Consider the following 26,120-nt stretch of genomic DNA (forward strand, 5'->3'; position numbering starts at 1 on the left):
TTAAATCTAAATTTAGATTTAGAAATATCTAGAAACATAGACAAAAAATTAGGTTTGTGGCACAAAGATGATATCCAAATTCATGAAGCATTTTATATTTTTTACTTTCCTCTGTGCCTCTATGGCCAGCTAATCATTCTTTCTTCCCAGCTAGATTGTTAGAAACTTAAAAACCGATGCTGTGTCTTTTTTGTCTTGGCCACTCAAACTCTTGGTTTGTTCTCAGGCTCATCTGAGTTTTAAATATATGAAATACAATTGAATGTGCATTGTACATAAATTATCTGACTTTCTATCAAAATATTTCATAAGCTCTCCGTCGAGACTCTTGTTTTTTTCCTACACCATTGTTATTCACTGAATTGTTTCCCCCAGATTTATATGTTGAAGTTTTAATCCCCACTGTGACTGTATTTGGAGAGAGGACCTTCCAGTAGGTAATTAAGGTAAATGAGGTCATAAGGGTGGGGCCCTTATCCAATAGAAATTATGTCTTTATAAGAAGAGGAAGAGGAGATGGGGTGTGTTCAGGCTGGTATGGCAGTAGACCACCCGGTCCCTTCCAAACTCTGGAGATTTCCCACACTGCCTCCCTCCCGCCACCTTTTAGATGCTTCCTGGCACCCAGTGTTTATTGAGTGCCCTCTGTGCCTGGTTCATTGCTGATTTCTGTGAGGCTTTATAAAAGGAGAATGAGAGTGGGTCCGGCCACAACTGTAGTCTTCTGACCCTGGTCTCCAGTCTCAGCAGCCCTGAGTTTGAAGTGATTACAGGCTGCCTGTGCCCCGGTCATTGGTAATGTGGGCAGTGGAAACATTGCAAGGGTTGCAGGTTTCAGGAGATCCATACTGGTCCCTTTCCAAATAGGACAGCCTTCAGTGACTGTGGCAGTGACCAAGTATGAGACAGTGGAGGGAGTCAGGCTGTCGTGCATTCGCTGCCTAAGACCTGAATCTGCCCACCCCCTCCCGCCATGACCCCAGCACACCCCCTGTGGATGAGCATAAGGGTTTCCTGCCAGGTGGGCTGATCACATGATGAAAAAATTTTTTTAAATAAAAAAAAGAGGAAGCAATGTCAGATCACTCTCTCAGTGCACACACACAGAAGAGACCATGAGAGGACACAGAGAAAAGCCATCATCTGTAAGCTACAGAAACAGGTCTCACCAGCAACCAACCCTGCTGGCACCTTGATCTTAGACTTCCAGCCTCCAGAACTAAGAAAAAATAACTTTCTGTTGTCTAAGCCACACAGTCTGTGGTATTTTGTAATGTAAACCACAGACTAATACAACTACAAAAAGGGTGGTTGTTCTATGCATTGACCTGTTAATCTTGATCAGTTTTACAGAGACATGAGCTACAATGGAGAAGTATATTACTAACATTTCTTACATGTTGTTAATATGGACAATCTTCAATTTCCAGGAGTGTTAAAAAAAAAAAAACTCCCTCTTACAATAGCAATTAATCAAAACCCATTTCTTCATTTATACAATTGATTATATGTAGTTCTACTATACTTATAAATTTAGTGTTTGCTTATCTTTTCTTCAATATCATCTTTTTATTTAGTAATTTTGAAGTATAAAGTACTACTTTAGATCCTATCATATTAAATTATCTGACCAAATTTTAATACTATATATATATATTATTAAGTATGAAAAAACTGTGTTTGTTCTCTAAATCAACTCTTAGGTATGCTCTATAAATTCACTTTACTACAACAAGCATGTAAATGTTGACACACACCATCAACTCTCAGATATGTCTAGTAAGGAAAGGAAAGGAAGGAAGGAAACGTGATAATTAAAAATTGATATGGCTTTATTTTTTACATATGCTTTAGTTTTATAATTTTTTGTGAAACATAAGTATCATTTGCTGCTACTTTCCCAGCATGGATAGTTGGCCAAGCAGAAAATTAACCCATCCATTTGTTTGGAGAGTAAGTGGCACATTCACCTGCCATTAAGGTGTTCAATCACCTCCTTTATAAACTCTCTGGTGGATCACCCATGTTGGGTTTTAGGCTTATGTTCTTAGCCATGAATGGAGAATAGTTATCCTAAAATATATTAATTAATATAATATTTATTCTTTTATTACAATGTATAACTGTTTGAATGGAGTTCTTCTGAATTTACTGCTTCTGCCTAAGTAGCAGTCCTTAAATTTCATGTCTACCTATGATTGACCTTTATTAGCAGTGACATCCCCCTCACCCATATGCATTTAATGATCATAGTCATAAAAGCTGTGCCTTAGGTAAGTTTATATTGATTATCCTTCACAGGTAATTGCCAAATGGATCATACTGAAGTTAGTTAAGGGTTTTTCCATGTAGGGATATGATCCCAAATGTAGGATACAAGTGCATAAAGTAAGGCAGAATTAAAATTTTAAAATTCATATATTAACTGTTTCTTCCCATCACTGTGTTGATTACTTATTATAATTACTTTCCTCACCTGAGGTCACCACTGTCATGAGAGTATGCAAAAGTTCTATCCAAAATGATGTTTAGAAGATTCTATGGAATGCATATAGGTATTAGAAGAAGAAAAGTGGTAAACTCAGGCTGTTAGTAATAAAATTATTTGATTACGACTGCAATTATACCTGGCTATGGAAATACTAGTTGGATTAGTGGTAGGATTTATTTATTTATTATACAGATATTTATGTGCAGGCCTACTATGTGGATCTCTACTCTCCTTCCCTCTTCCTTGGAGAAAACAATTTGAACAGTGTTTTGCATTTATCCTTGAGATGATTATGATCTAATTTCTTTCTTTCTTGGACAGATAAGGAAGGAAGTAGAGGCCCCAGAGGGAAAGGCAAAGGCTATGTACTAATTCAGAGCATTAAAAAAGGCAATCTAAGACTATGATTTTAATTAGCCCTAACAATCTCAGCAAGGTGAAGTGACCATCTGTGGTTTAGAAGGAGAACTGCTGACAGTGGTAGAAAGCTGCCCCAAAGGGCATTTCATGCCAAAAGTTTCCTGAAGTACCAGAAGTACACATTATCCCAGAAGGAGTTTAACTCCGTGATAGGACTCGAACTAAATTAAACAGGAGTGTTTTAATTAAAGTTAGCAAGAGTTAGCATCAACTGTGCTTGCCAATTTTTAAACACTAGGGAGGAAAGATGATATTTCCTTATGTACTTTCTAATTTTTTTTCTGACTTATTATTTGATATATCTAGGTATACTCATTTCAGTAATTTTACATAGTTAGGTGTGGATTCATCTTTAGTATAATCTGGTATATCTGAGCAGGAAACCTCCAGAGTATGCCTAATATTCATGCACCTGAAATTCACACTATTAAGACCAACGGTCCCACTACCACTTGGTGGCACTGTACCTAAGGGCAAAAAGCACCAACTTGAGAACACAAGTCTTAAAATGGTGGACTCTATTAAAGCATTTGGAGTTTCTGTCTATACATTGGTTGATTCATTTATTCATTCGCTCAACAAAGGTGTATTTAAAATACAGTAATTCTCTCACCTAATGCTTTAAAAAACAGCTTTATTGAATATCATACATTAAAATTCACATACTATACAATTTTGCATTTAAAGTGTACAATTTAATGGTTTCAGTGTAATACAGATGTGTGTGACCCATCTGACCACAGCCAGTTTTAGAACACTTTCATTACCTCATACTGTTTAGCTGTCATTCCCCTGTCCTCTTGTTCTCTCTTTCTCCCTGCCTTACCCCCAGCCCTAGGCAACCACCAATCTACTGCCTCTGTAGATTTCCCCATTCTGGACATTTCATATGAACAAAATCATAGAATATGTTGTGTTTTGTGACTGGTTTCTTTAACTTAGCATAATATTTTCAAGGTTCATCCTTGTGGTATACATCGGTACTCCCTTCCTTCCATGGTCAAGTAATATTCCATTTGTATAGATATATCATGTTTTGTTCATTCACTCATTAGTTGATGGACATTATCTCCACCTTTTGCCTATTATGAATAGTTCCATATAAACATTTGTGCACAAGTTTTTGTGTGAACCTATTTTTTAACATCTTAATTGGAGTGTAATTGCTTTACAGTGTTGTGTTAGTTTCTACTGTATAACAAAGTGAATCACCTATACATATACATATATCCCCATATCCCCTCCCTCTTGCATCTCCCTCCCACCCTCCCTATCCCACCCCTCTAGGTGGTCAGAAAGCACTGAGCTGATCTCCCTGTGCTATGCAGCTGCTTCCCACTAGCTATCTGTTTTACAAAAAGAGTCATGTACCACAATGTTCATTACAGCACTATTTACAATAGCCAGGACATGGAAGCGACCAAAGTGTCCATTGACAGATGAATGGAAAAAGAAGATGTGGCACATATATACAATGGAATATTACTCAGCCATAAAAAGAAATGAAACTGAGTTATTTGTAGTGAGGTGGATGGACCTAGAGTCTGTCATACAGAGTGAAGTAAGTCAGAAAGAGAAAAACAAATACCGTATGCTAACACATATGTACAGAGTCTAAAAAAAAAATGGTTCTGAAGAACCTAGGGGCAGGACAGGAATAAAGATGCAGATGTAGAGAATGGACTTGAGGACATAGGGAGGGGAAAGGGTAAGCTGGGACGAAGTGAGAGAGTGGCATGGACATGAACCTATGTTTTTAATTCTCTTGGGTATATGCCTAGAAGTGGAATTGCTGAGTTGTATGGTAACTCCATGTTTAATCATTTGAGTAACTACCGGGCTGTTTTCCAAAGCTACTATACTATTTTACATTCCCTTCAGCCATGTATGAGTGTTTCTATTTCTCTACATCCTCACCAACACTTGTTAATAGCTGACTTTTTTATTCTAGCCAGCCTAGTGAGTATGAGCTGGTTTCTCATTGTAGGTTTGATTTCAATTTCCCTGATGACTAATGATGTTGAGTATTTTTTGTGGGATTATTGGCCATTTGTATGTATTTTCTGAAGAAATGTCTATTCAGATCCTTTGCCCATTTTTATTTGGGTTATTGGTCTTTTTATTATTGAGTTGTAGTGACTTTTTATGGGCATATGTGTGTGGAGTGAAGTCTACCACCTTGATAGGAACAGGCTAAATGGAATGCCACAGAGGAACTTCTAGGGGCAATATGAGGTCATCGGCTACCTGGGTGGAAATGTTTGAGTTCACAAAGACTGTCTTTTCTTGCCTTGCTTTTCTCTTTAACTGACACTCTGTCATGCATGTGCACTGCTCTTGGATTATTAGATCTGACACAACCTGCACCCATGTGACAGCCTCCATCCTTCCTTCTGTTTCTATAACTTCTTGTTAATTTCATTATTAACACTTAATGCATTGGTCAGGCAGCTTCCATAGAAGTTCGTAATGTGAGTTGTAATTACGTATAACTCACATTGGTTCCTCAAGGGTAGGGGTTGTATCTTAGTCATTTTCATGTCCCCAGTATCTTACATACTAGTTGGCATGGACTAAGCATTAAGAAATTTGTAAGAAATGCAGAGTTTTCTCTCTCAGAATTGAATTTGGAGTTTCATCCTAAATGTTGAATATGTGGGGGAAAAAAATGAAAGTGTCTCATTCATTTAGTCCTTCTTGTGGCAAAAGAAAACCCACAAAAACAACAACAACAAGATTGTGCACAACCCTCAGATTCCAAGTCTTCTCTCTCATTTTATCTATATTCCTGTGGTTCCGAAAAGCTATTCCGATGCATGAAGTTTTGTTTTTTTGTTTTTTTGGGGTTTTTTTGCGGTACATGGGCCTCTCACTGTTGTGGCCTCTCCCGTCGCAGAGCACGGGCTCCAGATGTGCAGGCTCAGCGACCATGGCTCACGGGCCCAGCCACTCCGCGGCATGTGGGATCTTCCCGGACCGGGGCACGAACCCGTGTCCCCTGCATCAGCAGGCGGACCCTCAACCACTGCGCCACCAGGGAAGCCCCCAATGCATGAAGTTTTAAGTGCACTATAATTAAGACATGACAAAGTGGCCTAAACTGCAATTGAAATATTTTGGTAGTTACTTCTTGTGAAACACATTTGGGTTACAAGTTCAGTAGGAACAAAATGGACAAAGTTAAAGATGAAGCAACTGCGTCATCAAATGAGGCATCTCGTAAAGATGAAGGCTAAACATTCTTGTTCAGCAGCATCCCCCCAACTGTCTTTTTATTATTAAGTATTCTAACAAAAATGAAAAACACAAAACAAGAAGTCCTCTGTGTTCCCTCAATTTAGGAAATGTTACATCAAACAAAGTTAAATTAAACAAGTACACAGTGCAGGTGTTCTCAGAATCTCTAACAGGCTAATGTTTGGGAAATGTTATGTGCAATTAGCAAAGACTATAGAGTTAAAAGTCATTTTTTCCCTATGTTTGGAGGATGAAAGTGCTTTAGGTGAAGAATATCCTATTATCAGCAGTAAAGCTACACCAATTTAACTTATATGTAATTTCAACTTACTGTATACATTTCTGTGGAAACTGCCTACCCAATTAAAAGGGGATTTTTACCATGGTTAATGGGTGTGGTCATTTTTTTATTCTTGAAGTTCAGACCCATTACACATTTTGTAGGAAACAACATGACGCCTTTTTAATCACAGCCCAGTACTTCCCTTCTGCTAGGAAAAATAAGTGTGATATTTATGAGTTTGCATCCATTTCTTCTTTAGAGGGCCAGCAAAGAAAATAATTAACCCCGGTGATTAAATTATACAATTCAGTTTTCCCTTGGTGTGTTCTTAGTGACATTCAAAAAAATAGTTAGTGAATCCAACTGCTGAATTCTTGGTCATAACACTTTGCCACCAATTTCCAGAGTATGAAAATAAAAGAAATTTCAAATGACTTGGGGGGTTGTGTGTGTGTGTGTGATTCTTAAAGGATGTTTAGCCAGATAGAAGTAAGGATTGTGTATGTAATATTGTGTTTTCCATTAGAATGATAATTTAAGCTGTAGAATACCTTGGGAATTAAGACTCCACAGGGTCACTGTGTAGATATATGCAGGAAGGGAGAAAGAGAGGAGGGCCATTTTCCTTCTTTGATTTTTAAAACAATAATAAAATCATAAGAAATGGCATCAGAAGAAGATTATCAGTGAGTGAGTTTTTCTCTTCCCCACCTCTTGACTTCCTTCCATGTAAACAGCAGAGCAAATTTGTTCTCATTTCCACTGTAAACTGCTTGGTGTTCTTCTTTTTGGCTGAATGCTTTAAGGGACATTTCATGCTTATCAGCATCTCCCCTAAAATCAGGAACATCTGTATGGTTGTGAATCTAGTCTTTCATTTTAGCCACACCTTCTCCTTCCACCATCTTGCTCTTCTCTCTACTCCTCCAGTCTACTCCAGTTTATATTGTACTGAGGGTGTTACTGGGTGAACAGCCGAGAGCACATCATTTGATCTGTGCATGGTCTGTGTGATGGACCGATGACACCTCATCTGCAGAGCTGGTATGAAGTTTAGACTAAGTGAAATGACACATGTTCAGTGCAGCTCCAGGGCAGTGCCTGGAATGGAACAGATATTTGATAAGTGGCATCGTTATCGTTATTAACAACAGGTACCTGCCCATTAACATGCATTCTGCTCGATTACTCAAACTCAGAATAGGGAGTCTCATTTAGATCTTATAAATTGGACAGGTCTTACCATTTCCTGGCATTTCAAGGAAAATCCAGGAGAAAGAAACTGTGCTAAAGAAGCATTCTAGAGGTGACTCTAAGAATAGTAGAACTTAGGGCAGTAAAATTTACCTTAAAATACAGGATCACTGAACCAAAGTTTAGAAGTATGGATTCACGAGAGGAGATGAATGAGTTATGCTGCTTTGGGTGGGCTCTGTAGTCTAGTGATTTGGACATGAACCAGGGTCTAGTACATATGAAGCATTAAATAAATATTAGCTATTATTATTTTAAAAAATAATTTGAGCTAAAAGTATTATAGGCTTTCTTGAGGGAGCTTAAGAAGTGTACTACCATTATTTACAATTTACCAAAGACTATGAAAATGTCAGCATTGTAAATTATTAAGAAAATCCCCTAGAAAGTAAATATTCACAATTAAATTAGCTTTGGATAATAAGGAATATTTATCATTCACATATATAATACATATGAAAACTTTCAAAATAAGTAAATAGAGTTTGGTTTAATGAATATATTCTCAGTGTTGCAGTACATTAAACCCAGTCACGAGTTTTGGGCCCTCTTTTCTTTATACCTTATTTACATGACATTATTTACATTAAATCTATACTAGTTCAACCTCCAGGGTGTATTTCAAATCTACCCACTTTTCTCCATCCTGCCTTCCCTCACCTTAAATAAATCCAACTACTCTCACCTGTTACCTGGACCAGACCTATAACCTCCTAAGTCTCTTTAGTCTTGCCTTACTATAACCCATTCTCTCTCAGAATGATTTCAGCAGTTTAATCAGAACACAGAGTGTCCCTTCTTAGAAATTAAAACACTCACGGTCCTTGCATTTTTTTTTAGACTAAACTAAAAACTCCTTACCACATCTTACCAACTGCTGTGGGATTTAGCTTGTGTCAACTTTGCTAATTTCATCACATCCTATCTCTATTCATTGGGCTCCAATACAAGCCGCCTGCCTGTTCCTTGAACAAACCAATTTCCATTCGCAAAACATTTTGGGGCAGCTTCCCATGTCTGGAATTCTCTTCCCTCCGCTCTTAATGTGGCTAACTCCTCACCGAGATCATATCCCAAATGCCACCCTCTTTTGGAGTTTATCCTTGTCCGTTCTGACTAAATCAGCCTCTCTCAGTTACTCTGTTCCACCGTCCTGCTATTTTTCCCTTTGTAGTACTTATTACAATCTGTTATTATCTATGTCCTCATTCACTGTTCCTATCTTCACCAGAGTAGAATCCTTTTCTGTTTTGTTCACTATTATATCCACAGAAACTAATCAGTCAATCAGCCAATCTGTTGAATTAGTGATACATTGCCATCACCATCGGCATTGATGTTCTCATAACTCACATTTATTGGGCACACATTATGTGCCAGACATTGTGCAAAGTGCTGTGTTTTCTCATTTAATAGGCTCAAAATCTATATATTCTTATTTCCATCTTTAATCTCCACTTTAATTGAGGCTCATCATCATCAGCATTGTCATCACTGTCACCATCATCATCATCATCATTTTAGGAAGCAGAATTAGAGTTGGTGTTGTTTGCCTTTCTCAGACAGTGGTCAGAGAAAGGAATAGGGCCCTTAGATGTAGGAAAGTCCATCAAGACAACCCAAATGAGCTGGTCAGACAGGTGGATCATCAAGCGGTGGCTTGTGGTAAACAAAAAACAGACAGAAATCTTAGAAGCTGTGTAATTCTCAAAGTGCGGTCTCCAGGCCAGCAGCATGGGCATCACTTGTGAACCTGTTAGAAATGCAGAGTTGTTGTTCATGCCCTTGCCTGCTGAATCAGATCTCTAGAGATGGGGCCAAGAAACTGTCTCAATAAGGCTTCCAAGTGATTCATAACCACTGCTTTAAGAAAAGGAAGACCAATCTGGCAGGTGGCAAAAGAAGTGGGATATTAACAAGAGTAAGGCAAGGCATTCACATTCAAAAACCAGAACAAACAAAAGTAGCATTGACAGGCCATGTGCAAAGACACAGACCTGTTATCAAAGTTGGAGTATAAGGGAGGGGCTTGGACGTAAGGAAGAAGAGTCAAGGTAGAGAACAGGGTGGGATACTGTAGGATTAGACAGTATCTACACAGACTTAATCTTCTCACTTGTAGTACTTGCTCAAGTTCTTGAAATTCCCCTCTGATACACAGGATTAGCATCAGAGCATGAGGTTGGACTAAGCCAAAAATAGAAAAAAAAAAAAAAAAGCCTATCTACTGGAAGAGTGTGGGTCTAGGGAGGAAGATGGGCTATGATGACTGCACTGAAACAGATCTGTAAGTTTGCAGATGACTCTGAAACTGTTCCAACTTGTGAGATGGATGTTTCCTGCAAAAACACTTTGTAATGCTGTGTGAATAGACAAAATAATAGAGGATAAATTTCAGCTGTGGCAAGTGTAAGGTAATGTATCTTGGGGAAATGTAATCCAAACTATGCTGGTAAAATGAATTACTCTCTCTTCTATTACTTTTGTCTGGAAAAACAATAAAAAATATCTGAATCTGTTCCTTGAAGATAGTCCAGTGTAGAGTGGCAGTTCAAAAGGTCAACCAAATGCCAAAGATAACCATGATAAAATTGAAGAAAACAGGATTATATAATTTTGTTAAATCTTTGAACAGAGCTTATAATGTTTCTGTATGTGGAGTAGCGTCCATGGTTTTATTCAGTACTTTCCATTTAAGCCATAAAACAGAAAAGCCTGGAAGGTTAACAGAAATGATGAAAGGAAAAAAACAGTAAGACCAGATGAGAAATTTTCAGTTCAGAAAAATGATGGGTGAGAAGGGACACAATCAAATTCATGTCCATGAAGGATATTAGTAAGTGGAGCATGGTCATGTTCAACAAATTCAACAATACTACACGTAGGAGAATGCTCTTGAAGCTTGAAGGTAATTTTAGAACCGAAAAAAGAAAAGAAAAGGAAAAGTATGAGACTTCTTTTCATACCTGGTGGTACATTTATTGATGTTCTTCCCCACACATGGTTCATAAATTAAAAAGATAATAAGGAATATAAATAATTGGAAGATGAGATTTAAAATGGTTTGTAAAAGGAACACTCTAGATCATTCTGGATATTTCCTTAATATTTAAAAAAAGACATTATTTGGAGATATATTCAAATTCATGCATTCTCATGAAAAACAGAGTCCAGGAATTGATGACTGATGCAGTGTAATGGTTTTTAAATATCCTTTAATATATATGTATGTATACATGCACAAATACACACTCCTATTCACACAAGTATGCATACACATATATAAGTTTATATTTGCTCTCCTTTAAAATAAAATTTTATGAAAGAAACGTGTTCATTAACTATAAGTACATTTAAAAATACAGACTAGTATGCAAATAGTAAACAGTAGTACAAATACTATACAAATAGTACAAATAGTATACAAATAGCATACTAGTATACTATTAACATTTTACTATACAATTTTCTCTATATGGTTACAATTTGTACTTCTGAGTTTTAAAAGTATTTACTGCCTCTAAAATTTTGTCACTATGTAGATTGTTGATTTAAGATAGGCAGTTTTAAACATAATAACATGAAAATACTAATATTCTGTGAAATTCAGTTTACAAGAATACAGGATTTTTGCTGTATATTTCAAAATGAGGTGGACTTTGGTTTTAGTATTCAAGTTTATTACACTCATGAAGTTAAGTAGTTTTATAATTTAAATTATTTCTGTAAATACATTTTATTTCTAACATCTTTTATGTTTTAATACTATTTTGTTTAGTATGTAAAGACTGTCTTAAGTATGTCTTAGTAGCACATAGGTGTCTCCTTTTTTTGTTCATATCTACCCAACTTGAAATACTTTGCCTTTTCCAAGGAGGGTTTCACTTGTTCATATTTATTGTCACACACTATTTAAATTATTATCATGAGATATTTGAAAAAACAGAGTCTGAGTTTAAATACTGGTGCTGTTTACTAGCTATATTATGAAGTTGTATGAAGGTTTAAATTAGATAGTGGACTTAAAACACTTAGTATATTGTCTGGCACAGAGTAGGCATTCAAATTATTATTTTTGTTTTGATTATTTCCTCTGCCTTATTTTATACCTCTGGCTTTTGTTTTAATACCATTTTGGTGTTTTCTTTGTTTATATCTTCTGTATAGATTGGTTTTTTTTTAGTTTTAATTTTTAGAGTAACTAGGAAGGTAGAAACACTTACAGATTTTATAGACAGTCAACTAAATCGGTTAAAATAGTTATATAAATCTAAAATATGATAACTTTTTTTTTTTTTTTTTTTTTTTTTTGCGGTACGTGGGCCTCTCGCTGTTGTGGCCTCTCCCGTTGCGGAGCACAGGCTCCGGACGTGCAGGCTCAGCGGCCATGGCTCACGGGCCCAGCCGCTCCGCGGCATGTGGGTTCTTCCCGGACCGGGGCACGAACCCATGTCACCTGCGTCGGCAGGCGGACTCTCAACCACTGCGCCACCAGGGAAGCCCCTAAAATATGATAACTTGATGGGGAATTTAGAATGTCATTATTTTTACTGCCTCTTCCTTCTTAAATCTCATTGATATTAGTATTTTGGGGCCACATTAATTTTATTTATCCACAGTTTTGGGGGTATTTGTCTTTGATTTTTCATCCTATCTGCTATAATAATTGTGCACACTTATAATTATGTCCTAATAAGCATTTTAATTGTTCACTGGCAGAAGTAGAAGGTGACACGTAAAGACAATGATTGATATGGAAAGTATGACTGAAAATTCATGAATACAAACGATAAAAACATTTTTGACATCTATGTTTATATCATTATACTTTTTAGAAATTTATTTTTTTTAATTGAAGTATAGTTGATTTACAATGTTTCAGGTATACAGCAAAGTGATTGAGTTATATATATATATATGCACATATATATACATAATTTTTCAGATTCTTTTCCATTGTAGGTTATTACAAGATGTTGAATGTAGTTCCCCATGCTATACAGTAGATCCTCGTTGTTTATTTTATATATAGTAGTGTGTATCTATTAATCCCAGATTCCTAACTTATCCCTTCCCCACTTTCCACTCTGTTAGCCATAAGTTTGTTTTCTGTGTCTCTGAGTCTATTTGTATTTTGCATATAAGTTTATTTGTATCATTTTTTTAGATACCACATATAAGTGATATCATATGCTATTTGTCTTTCTGTTTCTGACATACTTTACTTAGTATGATAACCTCTAGGGCCATCCATGTGCTGTAAATGGCATTAGTTAATTCTTTTTTATGGCTGAGTAATATTCCATTGTGTGTGTGTGTGTGTGTGTGTGTTATATATACACACCACATCTTCTATGCTCTTTTTTTTTTTTTTTTTTTTTTTTGCGGTACGCAGGCCTCTCACTGTTGTGGCCTCTCCCGTTGCGGAGCACAGGCTCTGGACACGCAGGCCCAGCGGCCATGGCTCACGGATCCAGCCGCTCCACGGCATGTGGGATCTTCCCGGACCAGGGCACGAACCCGTGTCCCCTGCATCGGCAGGCGGACTCTCAACCACTGCGCCACCAGGGAAGCCCCTATGCTCTTTTAATTGATGTGCAAAAGCATCTTCTGTATCACTTACACAGGGTTCATATATATAGTTACAGTTAAAATTAAATTCTTTGAGAAAAGAACGTGTGTTTCTCTTATTTTTATTTTTTAACATTCAGAAAAACTGAGGGAGATTTTCTCTATGTTGTTACTGTAATTTTTTAAAGGACTTGGAAGTGATGGGTAATGAGAATATTAAAGTTTGACAACAAAGCTGGGTTTTAAATAGTAAGAAAAACATCATTCTGGTGAATAACATTTCTCTATCTCACTTTATACAAGGAGTGAGAAAATTGGTAGAAGCAGAGATGCTTCCATGGTAATGTAGATGATTGAAGAACCAGATTTGCCTCCTCAAGTTGAGAGTGATATTTTGGAAGCCTGGGAAGGGAATTAAGGGTGTTAGGAAGGTCTGTGGAATTATCCATACTTCATAGGAAATGACACCTCAAGGTCCTCAGTTTCTTAAGTCCAGAATTTAAAGGCAGAATCACTAAGGACCAGGAACTCCAACCCTGGTTCTGTATCCAAACTGGCTGTGTGATTGCTGAAAATAAAATCTGAAGCCTAGAGGCACAATCTTCATCTGAAGAAGCAAGAGGAGAAAGCCCAGTTTTTTCTGCCAGAGCTTAACAAGCAAGAGCACATGGAAAACACTGATAAGTGATATGTGAAGGAGAGATAGGTAGGAAATCTATTAAAGAAGAAGAAGGAGAAGATAAAGAAAAAGATTTAAAAAAAATCTATTCTGCTTAAAATGTGGTTTCTGGACCAGGGCAGCAGCATCACCTAGGAATCTGTTAGTAATGCAAAATGGTTCTCCACCCCAAACCTACAGAGAAAGAAACACTAGAGGAAGGGGACCAACAGTCTCTGTTCCCTTGGGTGATTGTGATGCAGGAGAACCACTGGACTATAGAATAAATCTAGGGCCATTTCATACATGGATCAACAACTCCATCTCCCACCATAGCCACAGATGGCATCATTATATTACAGCTTACTGTGATGTTCATGATGATAAACTTGAAGAATCCAAGGATTTACTTCAGTTGTTTGTTTATTTTCATCTAGCCTGTTTAAGAAAGCAGGTAAATGATGTGATAGATAGCTTCTCATCAACTTTCTTGGGGGCATTTGAATTGATAACCATTAAGCTATCAAAAACATGTGTGTTCCTAAAATACCAAGTGTCTACACAATGCTAGATAAATATCATGTTACTATGTTGTAGTGTAGTGTTTATAAATGGAGATCTCTCACACAGTCCTGCTAAATTTGACGTTTACACTCCTAGTCTCCCTAAAACCTCCCATTGTTGGTGTAACTGTTTTCTTTGAAAATATGAACTTAGGTTTTGACAAAAAAATACCTTTTGAAGATTTATGTGAGTAATGCCTACGATAAGATTATTTTTATACGAAGGTCCATTTGTGATATTTTTGAAAATTAATTTTCCTTTACTTCCCACTCACCTTGAAAACATACCAGGAATATCGATACAGGTATGTGAAAAATTGGAACCAGTAATCCAATCCGGGGCCAAAATGTGGCACTTGCCTCAGCTGTGAAATTTAAGGGAATGCCCTAAAACTCAGTAATTCAGATAAATAATATTTTAATACTACATTTTTTTTTTTTTTTTTTTTTTTTTTTTGCGGTATGTGGGCCTCTCACTGTTGTGGCCTCTCCCCTTGCGGAGCACAGGCTCTGGACGCGCAGGCTCAGCGGCCGTGGCTCACGGGCCCAGCCGCTCCGCGGCACGTGGGATCTTCGTGGACCGGGGCACGAACCCGTGTCCCCTGCATCGGCAGGCGGACTCTCAACCACTGCGCCACCAGGGAAGCCCTAATACTACATTTTAAGAAATCAAAATTAATGTAAAAATTCTTGATGAACAAAATAGAAATATATTCGATAAAGATAGTCTGACCATGCTTTCGCAAGACCCATCCCATTTGCCTCACCTGAGTCCTGGCCCTGCTGGATCTGGTTCCCACCTTTGGACCCATCAAAAACAGTCTGCTGAGAAGCAGTTACTTGACTAGTTTTCCTTGTATCTTGACTCTGCATCAGCCTGAATATTTGTATTGAAACATGTTTGGAATTCAAATCTGCAGAAGTTTTACTTCTATATAATTTAAGATATCCCCCGAAAAAGAGGATTTAGGGCAAGTAGCTTTTAACATAAAGCATCTGTAATTTGTAAAAACAAAATTATGTAAAATAACGTATTCCACAGAAACCTTTTTATGTCCGTTAAGTAGAAAGGCGTGCTTTGCTCTTAAATAATGCAAAACGTCTCTGTGTGTTTACAGTTGGCTCTCTACATCTGTGGGTATCATATCCCTGAGTTCTGCATCTGCAGATTCAACCAACCACTGATCGAAAATATTTTTTTAAATTCAGAAAGTTACAAAAAGCAGGGCTTCCCTGGTGGCGCAGTGGTTGAGAGTCCACTTGCCGATGCAGAGGACACAGGTTCGTGCCTCGGTCCGGGAAGATCCCACATGCCACGGAGTGGCTAAGCCCGTGAGCCATGGCCGCTGAGCCTGCGTGTCCAGAACCTGTACTCCACAACGGGAGAGGCCACAGCAGTGAGAGGCCCGCATACCACATTAAAAAAAAAAAGTTACTAAAAGTAAACTTGAATATTGCAAGGCAACTCTTTGCATGACATTTACATTGTATTTACAACTATTTACGTATTTATATTGTACTAAGTATTATAAGTAATCTAGAGGTTATCTAAAGTATATAGGAGGATGTGTAGGTTGTATGCAGATACTTCACCATTTTATATGATACATGAGCATCCCTGGATTTTCATATCCGCAAAGGTTGAGCATGTGGGCAGTGAGGAGTGTGTCCTGGAACGAATCCCCTTCGAATACTGAGGAATGACTGTATTAGTCAACTCCTTATACTATATGCTGTGCAAATCCTGAATTTGGTTGTCTAAGCAAGAGCACCTTGGCATCAGACGGCAGTGATATAAGTAACACAACATTCCTTATAGTTGGAGGTAAGGAGGGTGGTAGAAGACCTCGTAGAGCAGTATTTTCTGGTCCACTGAGGGATTTCTCTAGGGAGTTATCAGAGTGTAACTGATCTGACTCATGTGAGAGAGGGCAAATGAAAAACAATCATCTTATTATATCAGTCTTCAAATGCTTTATTACTTTTCAACCTGGAAGTTGGAAACTGGGCTCAGGCCTGCTTATAAGGATAGTGTGGAATATATCTGATGGAAGGGGCCATCCTAGGCATGTTGCCAGAGATGAGAGTTATGCTACATTTGACTGCCAGGGTCCCATGAAGCCCCTGGCCAGTTTGGGACAACTTTCTGGCTGAAGTTGCATGTTCAAGAATCCATAAAGTATTCCTACTGAATTTCAAACATAGAACACGCTGTGGTGATATTTGTAAGGAGATAGCTGGGAATATTTAGGAGGGGCTGATGAAGGTAAGACCTGTAACGTGAATGAACAACTCCAATCTCTTACAGGTAGAAAGACCTCTCACTGTTTTATTTTAATTACTATTAAGGAGCAAGCAAAAATGTATATCTCTGTTGGTATTCTAGCTAAATAAAGTAAAATCATATTAGCAGCATGACAGTCTTTAAAGTTCTAAAAGAATCTTATTATGATTAATATTATTATTATTGATTCAGGCTATATAAAATACTTCTGGTGTGCTGTTATTTTGTGTGCTATCATGACTTATCTTGTAGTGCACACTAACTTTATGACTCCCTAGAAATTACTCCTGGTTCTTCTCTTTCACCAAAACCATTATATTTAATGAAGTCTTAGGTTAGTTTCTTACCCACTAATTCTTTTGTGTGTGAGTGTGTTTTGTTTTTTGTTATTATGATTGTTTAACATCTTTACTGGAGTATAATTGCTTTACAATGGTGTGTTAGTTTCTGCTGTATAACAAAGTCAGCTGTACATATACATACATATATCCCCATATGTCTTCCCTCTTGCATCTCCCTCCCTCCCACCCTCCCTATCCCACCCCTCTAGGTGGTCACAAAGCACCGAGCTGATCCCCCCTGTGCTATGCGGCTGCTTCCCACTAGCTATCTACCTTACGTTTGGTAGTGTATATATGTCCATGCCTCTCTCACTTCGTCCCAGCTTACCCTTCCCCCTCCCTGTGTCCTCAAGTCCATTCTCTACGTCTGCATCTTTATTCCTGTCCTCTTACCCACTAATTCTTCTATCATAGTGTGTGTGAGTGTGTGTGTGTGTGTATCTGTGTAACTTATTCTGAACAATTGGGACATGGAATGGATTGGGAGAGGAACTTCGATTATGAATGATATTGAATAATAACAGCTATCATTTATCGAGTGCCTTCTGTACACCAGACATCATACTATATTTCACATAGCAATTTATGCTTCTCTTTACTACATCTCAGTGAAGTATCCATCCTATACCTATTTTACAAATTAGAAAACTGAGATTGAGAAAAGATTAAATGGCTTGCCTACATAGCTAATAGCCATCTAAGTCTGGATTCAAATTCATGTTTTTTCCTCACTCCCCACATGGACCCCTTGGGGCAGCCCTACCTCCTACTGCTTTTAGCCTTGTTCCAGCTCCGGAGCAGCTTCCCCTCTTGTTAGCACACTCACAAAGGCTACGTTGTTGAGGGCTGAGATAGACGAGATTTTAGGCTTAACAGTAACATAGCTTATCTCCTTGATCTTCACATGGTATGATGTATTATCATTGTACCCCTATTTCAGGTATGGAAACTAAGACTCTGAGAGCTTAAGTAAATTGCCTTGGTCACACAGCTAGGAAATAGTTGAATCAAGAGCCACCTCCAGATGTCATGCTTTTAACCATTATACAGAACAGTCTCAAGCCATGCCATGCTTCCACTGTGATACAGTGGGGAAACCACTGGATTAATGGTCACAGACATCAGCGTTTTATTCCAGACGTGGCTCTTGCCAAGTCCTGTCTCTTCATCTGTAAAGCGATGATTAGTCAGTCCTGCCCTGGGTAAGTCATAATCTTGGTTGTTAGACTTCAACCAGACGCCGGGAAGGGGCAGCCCTCACTGCAAGTTATTGCAGAAATACTGGGAGCAGCTTGAGAGGCTGAGGCTGCTGTAATGATCTGTGCCGTGTCTCACACGAGCTAGAAGACTTCTTGACTCTGAAGCTCTTCCGGACTCAGACAATAAGCAAACAGAAGCTGTCTCGGTAAGAGAGATTTCAAGGACATTTCTTCAAAGTGTGAAAAGGCTCCTCTTTCTCTCCTTCCTCATGGGCAGAAACAGCCCAAATTCTAATTAAGAGGGTTTCTGATGAAGGACAGGTAGAATAGTCAGGAAATCATTCCTCATTAATAGGTTTCCTATTAGGTGTTTCAATTCTGTTGTTCCATTTCCCTCCCCCGAATTCATTGCTTCTTAGAGTGAATAGGAAATAAGGGCTACCAACTGCTGATAGTTTCTGAAAATAATCCTGAGCCTCGCCTCTGAAGTTGACATGACCTGACTACATGTGGTAATGAGTTGGCTACTTTTCTCTTGCCTTCGGAGTGGATTTCAGTGAAGTCCTGGTCAGCAGGAGTCTAAGAGTCTAAGACCTTGATATTAATAGATTATGTCTTCATTATTCCAAAATATTTCATTTAATGATCTGGGAAGTTGGAGAAAAAAAATACAGGCATTTCTGACTTTCCTTTTTCAGACTCTTTCTCCTGTCTTCTTAGTCTCAATCTGGGTTTATTTTCATTGTAGAAACCAGAACTAGATGGCCAAATCCTCATCACTAATAGTCAGGGACATTTCCTCAATTTGACAAATATTTCTTAAGGACCTACTTACACAGACACTCTGCTAGATACTGGGGCACCATTTGCTGGCTTCTGTCCTTGAAAAGCTTACATTTTCCATCTCACTCTATATTTTTGGAGGCTAATACTGTTATCTTCACATTAATCCACATGATATTTTTCTATTTCTCTCCATTAGTATTTTTGTATTTCTCACCTCATCCATCCTATCCCATCAAGTTATCCCCTGAATATAAGCTTTAAGGGAAATTTCACAAGAACTTGAACTTCCTACTCTCTTTTTATTATTTTTTTAAATTTTGTTGTCATCAGAATACTTAGCATGAGTACCTGCTTAACAATTTTTTTTTTTTTTTTTTTTTTTTTTTTTTTTGTGGTACGCAGGCCTCTCACTGTTGTGGCCCCTGCTGCTGTGGAGCACAGGCTCCGGACACGCAGGCTCAGCGGCCATGGCTCACAGGCCCAGCTGCTCTGCGGCATGTGGGATGTTCCCAGACCGGGGCACGAACCCGTGTCCCCTGCATCGGCAGGCAGACTCTCAACCACTGCACCACCAGGGAAGCCCCTTAACAAATTTTTAAGTGCAATATGTTACTGTTGGCTTTAGGTACCATGTTATATAGCAGATCTCTAGAGCTTATCCATCTTGTTTAACTGAAATTTATACCCATTGATTATTAACTCCCCATTTCCACCTCCCCCCAGCCCCTGCCAATACCTTTCCACTCTCTCATTCTATGAAGTTCACTATTTAGATACCTCAAATAAGTGGAACCATGCAGTATGTGTCTTTCGGTGACTGGCTTACCTCTCTTAGCATGATGTCCTCAAATTTCATTCATGTCATCCCATACTCTCTTTCAATTGAAAACGAATTCTCTCATTTTTGGAATTACTCTATCTGGCTGTGTCTGCATAAGCTTGCAGATGGTCTGTTTGCTGTTCTCACCTGTGTCATATACCTCAGCTGACTGATCTTCCCTTCTAATAAATCAACTCTTTGAAAACCATCGCTAGATCATAACACCTGACTCTCAGCTTTCTGACACCCAAATACAATTTGGTTCAGAAGAGTCTAAACAAGCACCTTTCAGATAAGAGATATACAGCTTATATAAGTCACACCCAAAGATGTGCACGGCAAATCGTGTGGCCATGTCCCTTAATGCACAAAGTTTACAATCAGTTACTTAAACACCTTGCTCTGTTTCACTTTATGGATGTTGGCATATCACGACCTCAAATCCACCTCACCAGCTATGGCTACCTCGAATTGAATAACCAGTTTTTTTTTTTTCTCTAAATCTCTAGATTTTTATTGCAAAGTAGTACCTTGCTTGTTGCTTCTGCCTGCATTGCCAGTGAGCTAGAAGACTCTGTACAGTATTGCTGCAGCTGAGTGTGCATGGGCTTGGAGGGGGTGGATAGTTGGTCTTCAATCACAGTGGGCATCTCTCACCCTAAGATGAGGGCCTCTATTTTCAGAGTTCTGGCCTAGGATGTTCTATCATACTAAGCTGCCTCCACAGGGCATATTTATTTATGAAAATAAATCAATACTTTCAAAGCAGTAGGTAGCCTCCTAAGGGAAAAGTATCATTTCATTTGACGATAACTAAGAATTCTGAACATATTAATTGAAATGCTCTGTTATTCTCCAAATAAGTAGCTACATCTTCAGTAGTATTATGTTCAATGTTATATCACTGTTGCTTAAATTGTAAAATGCCATTACATTTGTGTTATTATTACTAATAATGAGGCAGATAGGCACATATGCTCATTCCCATGAGAAAGGGAAGATACTCAATTGTAGAAATTTTCACTGAATTGTTCAGGTATGCTCAACTAGCTCACATGATATGGGATAGAATTTTCCATGAGGATATGCATATTTGCCTGGATTGTAGTTATAGATGAATATTATTTGGGGGAAGTTTATTTGATCCTGCATCGAAGGTGATCCACCCTTGAAGTAGATCAAATCTATATATTATGATCAAGCTATTTTCCCATTTATCCCTGAACTTGAGATATCTGTTCATATAATATAGTCTTTTTATATTCTGGGTGGGCTATACCCTTTCCCTTTCTCTATACCTTAAATTGTCTATGTCCTTAATTTCCTTATTTTATGTTTTCTTTTTCTGGATCTTTTCTCTTAATTAGTTTTAATTAGAAAAGGAGTATATAATCACCAAAAACACTTCAAACAGTTCAGCAATATCTAAAACGAACTGTAAGTTTATTCCCTCTAATTAAGTCCTATTCCCATTTGTTAGGGACAAACACCCTTAAGTGTTTCCCACATCTTTAACAATCTTCACCACAAACTACATGATGAGGAAAAATCCCATGTTGTACCTAGAGGGAGAAGACCCAAGTTCAAGGTACGATTTTCCTACCATGACAGTCATTCAGTATCTCAGGAAATTCATTTTTCAATTGTAAAATTGGTGAATAATTTTTCTCCTACTTATACCCTAAGACTGTTGTAATGACCATATAAAATAGGGTATATAAAAGTTGATGGGGAAGTTAAAAGGCCATACAAATTTAAGTTACTGCATAGATTGTATAAAAACCAAAAATCCTCCTCAGCTTAAATATCCTTTTTATTCTGTATAGCTTTAGCCTTTGTTGAGCTTACTTTCATTCTCATAAACTGAACCAGTTTACTCATTTATATATTCACCATCACTTTGAATCAAGCGGAAGTAATTTCTCACTTATTTAAAATCCCACAGTATTATACTGTACCTCTCTGGGGTTTCTTACACCATTTTCCTCTCTGCTCTTTTTATATGTTTAGGGGTCCCAAACAGATCTCTAACTCTACATCCCCTCCCAGTAGCATCCAACGTTCATTTTCAAAGAAGACATGCTTATCAAATATTTGTTAAGTTTTAAATGAATTAAGAACTAGACACATGGATGAGTTATGGAAGTATTTCAAAGTCCTTATGGATATTCATTCTCAGCACTTAGATAACAAGCCTTAAAGACAGGAGCTGAAGTATCCGTGCATCCCCTCATCCTTCCACATCATTTGCTGCTCTTTTTTTTTTTTTTTTTTTTCCATTTGCTGCTCTTAGAGCAGTGCCTGGAGTGGTTCATTGGTTCACAGCCTCACCTGACTGCTTCCTCTGTGCTGGCTGCCTCTTTGACCTGGCCCAAATTCTCACACATAATACATAAAGTGCTTCCTGCTGCGTCCAACCTGTATCTGCCAGTTGCATTTGCCCGTGGAGTCCTTTGGACCTTCCAGAGCACCGGTCTTTACCCACTGAGCCATTCAAACACAGCCTTAAAGACAGAACCTATAGCTTATTCCTTTGTATCACTGACTTTCAAAGCTGCCTGAACAAATGTTTCTGGCCGGATTTATTTCAAAGCATTGACTAAAGCAGACAGAAAGCTTCCTGCCAGGCGGTTATATTTACCACACAAATTTGTCAGCTTAACTAAACATTTCAGCAGAAATTTGAGCTGATTGATCTAAAGGGCTCAAACACTATGAAAGCAACGAAGGTGCATCAGACTACGTAACAGCGTCTGCAGGACTCCAAAGTGATCACACAATAAATGTCGTGTTTCAGAGGAACTGTACTGTTGCCTCCCAGCTTCCCCCACCCTCCCCCCATACTGGGTTTACAAAAGCCATCAGGAGCTTTCATGAGTGTAGGTAGATTTAGGCTAAAATACAGTGGTGGTGTTAGCAGCAATCTTGAGATGCCTCAGTTGGTTTAAATTACACCTTAAGGGCTTCCCTTGTGGTGCAGTGGTTGAGAGTCCGCCTGCCAATGCAGGGGACACGGGTTCGTGCCCCGGTCCAGGAAGATCCCACATGCCACGGAGCAGCTGGGCCCGTGAGCCATTGCCGCTGAGCCTGCGCATCCGGAGCCTGTGCTCCACAACGGGAGGGGCCACAGCAGTGAGAGGCCTGCGTACCACACACACAAAAATATTACACCTTAAAAATGTTATCATAAACTCTGAGCAAAATTACAAGATACAGTGATCCTTGAATTCTTATTGCAGCTTTAACATCACCTCTGTGCTGTATGTGTTTGTGCTTAACTTCTTTCTGTAAAATGGGAATTATTTTCATCATATTACTGTCACACTGTCTTCATGACTTAACATTAGATTTGCAAGAAAAATCGTCACAACTCAAATGCCATGGGAACCTCCTATACCTTATACTGTAAACCTGGAAAATGTAGCAAAGACTGATCATTCAAGAAGATATAACAATTGTTGATATGCTGGAACAGTGTATCACTAGTTAGCCTTTTTAGTATCTTCTGAAGATAAGATAATCAAACTGGGTGTAACTGTCATAACTGTTACTAGGTTTATATAATTTGCATTTGCATCATTTCCTACATGTGTAATTTAATTTAGCATGATTTACACTTTCATTATTCTTTTGGGGGAAAATTAAATAAGTAAAACAGAATTTTCAAATATTTAAAACAACATTCAGGCAAAAAGCAACATTTATTTGGCAGATGGGTCTGGGAAACACTCACAAAGAAGGGTAGGGATGTATTTGAGGACAGTCTGTTGTTTCCCATGGATTTTGCAATCTACAAGGCAGATTAGTAGCCCAATTCTTTCCAAGGGACTATTGGCAAATGTTATACATCTGATCACTCAAGAGGCAATTTTTAAAGCCACATTATTTAAATTAATTTAGTAACAATATAAATGGAGCAAATGGATGTTGTTCTTCTTTTCTCAGTGTCCTCTACATCTGTTGTAGTCTATTCATTATATACAGAGAAGAGCGGTATAAATATTTTAATTTGAATTGATTTAATTAAGCCACAACCAAAGAACATCTTAAATTAAGCCAGTATGTTTTAATTGCTTCTTTTTAAATTAATAGACCTTAGTTTTAAAGCAGTTTTAGGTTCCCAGGAAAGTTGAGCAGAAAATACAGAGGGTTCCCATATACTTCCTTTCCCCGCAACTGTAGAAACCCCCCCATTAGGGGCATCACTCACCAGAGTGGTACATTTGTTATAACTGAGGAACCTACATTGACACATCATTATCACCCTTGGCCCATAGTGTATATTCAGGTTCATTCTTAGTGTTGTACTTCTATGGATTTTGACAAATGTATAATGACTTGTATCCACCACTGTCGTGTCATACAGAATATTTTTCATTGTCCAATAATTCTTCTGTGTTCTGCATATTCATCATTCCCTCCTCTCTAACACCTGGTAACCACTTATCTTTTTACTGTCTCTATAGTTTTCCCTTTTCCAGAATGTCATATGGTTGGAATCATAAAGTATATAATCTTTTCATACTGGCTTCTTTCACTAGTAATGTGTATTTAAATTTCTTCCATGTCTTTTCTTGGTTTGATAGCTTATTTCTTTTAAATGTTTAATAATATTCTATTATCTGAATGTACCACAGTTTATCCATTCAACCTACTGAAGGACAGTAGGTTGAATGGATAAATAACTTGCTTCTAAGCTTTGGAAGTTATGAATAGAGCTGCTGTAAACATCCTTGTACAGGTTTTTGTGTAGACATGTTTTCAGTACACTTGGATAAATACCAAGAAACACAATTGCTGGATCATGTGGTAATGGTATGTTTAGTTTTGTAAGAAGCTGTCAAATTGCCTTCCAAAGTGGCTGTACCATTTTTCATTCCCACCAGCAATGAATGAGAGTTCCTGTTGTTCTACATCCTCATGAGTGTTTGGTGTTGTTAGTGTTTTGGATTTTGATCATTCAATTAGGTATGTGGTAGTATCTCATTGTTTTAATTTGTAATTCCCTAATGACATATGATGTCAAATGGCTTTTCATGTGCTTACTTGCCATTTGTATACCTTCTTTGGTGAGGTGTCTAAGTCTTCTGCCCATTTTTGAATTGAATTGTTCATTTTCTTATTGTTGAGTTTCTAGAGCTCTTCGTGTGTTTTGGATAACAATCTTATCACATGGGTCCTTTGCTATATTTTCTCTCAATCTGTGAACTGTCTTTTCATTCTCTTGATACTGTCTTTCATGGAGCAGAAGTTTTTCAAAGTCCAGATGATCAATTCTTTCTTTCTTTGGTGGACTGTGCCTTTGGTGTTTGGTTGGCTGAATTAGATCTGATAAATAGTAGGGAAGTAAGCAGGTAGAAAATGGTTTGCTCTTCTGAGCATCCATGGTTAAGCCATACCCACAAAAATGCCTCATGTTAAACCAATTTCACAGGAAATGGAAAGTCACTTAAACCAATGAATTCACTTGCTGTGTGCTCTTGGACATGTTATTGAGCCCTCTAAACTTAATTGTTTTTAACTTTTAAATGTGGAAAATAAAATTCTGTTTGTAATTTTTTTGCAAGCGCTTGGTATATAATTAAAGAAAAATCACACTGCCTGGCATATGAGAGGTACACAATAAATACTATTTATGAATAATAGTACTAATGATAAAATCAGTGCCAAGCAGAACAAGTTATATTTGTTGGCTTCCCTGTGCAGCCGGTTTACAAAGGAAATCAATATACTTTGAGAAGATTTACATGGGCTTCCCCCGCCGGGCACTTTCAGAAGGCTGTTGGTAATTGCTGAATGATAAAAATGCTTAGCTGCGGTACTTCAGGCAGTGATCTCCCATCCTGCCTGCAGCTATACACCTTCTCTGAAACTTGAGTTTTATGTGTACAGACTCTTGAGCCCTACCCAGTCTCTACCGACTTTATGCTGGACGTCAAAGAAATTTCCAAAAAGCAATAACAATACAATGAAAAGGCATCATTCCTGCTATCAAGGACTTTAATCAGGAATAGGATCTGCATGTAAAGTTTAATATTAGTGAGAGGACATCAGTTGTTCAAGGGAGTGCTCCTGAGGGAATTTGATGATGTTCAAATATAATGCATACTCTCGGAGACTAGCTGTGTTTGTCCAACCCTCTTCCAACTCTTTCTTCCCTATCTGCACTCTCAATTCAGTCTCAATATCCATGTCCTTGTAAATAATACAGGT

General features: G+C 38.0%; 1 protein-coding gene across 1 annotated transcript in view; it reads left to right on the forward strand.

Moving 5' to 3' along the window:
- The window catches only part of DCC (DCC netrin 1 receptor), a gene marked incomplete at its 5' end in the record, with an annotated part of 1,182,001 nt that overhangs the window by 545,819 nt on the left and 610,062 nt on the right, over window positions 1-26,120 (forward strand). The gene's annotated exons all lie outside the window — the stretch shown is intronic.

Source organism: Mesoplodon bidens, assembly GCF_964165515.1.
Source record: "Mesoplodon bidens genome assembly, chromosome: 13".
In the NCBI taxonomy this organism is placed as follows: Eukaryota; Metazoa; Chordata; class Mammalia; order Artiodactyla; family Ziphiidae; genus Mesoplodon; species Mesoplodon bidens.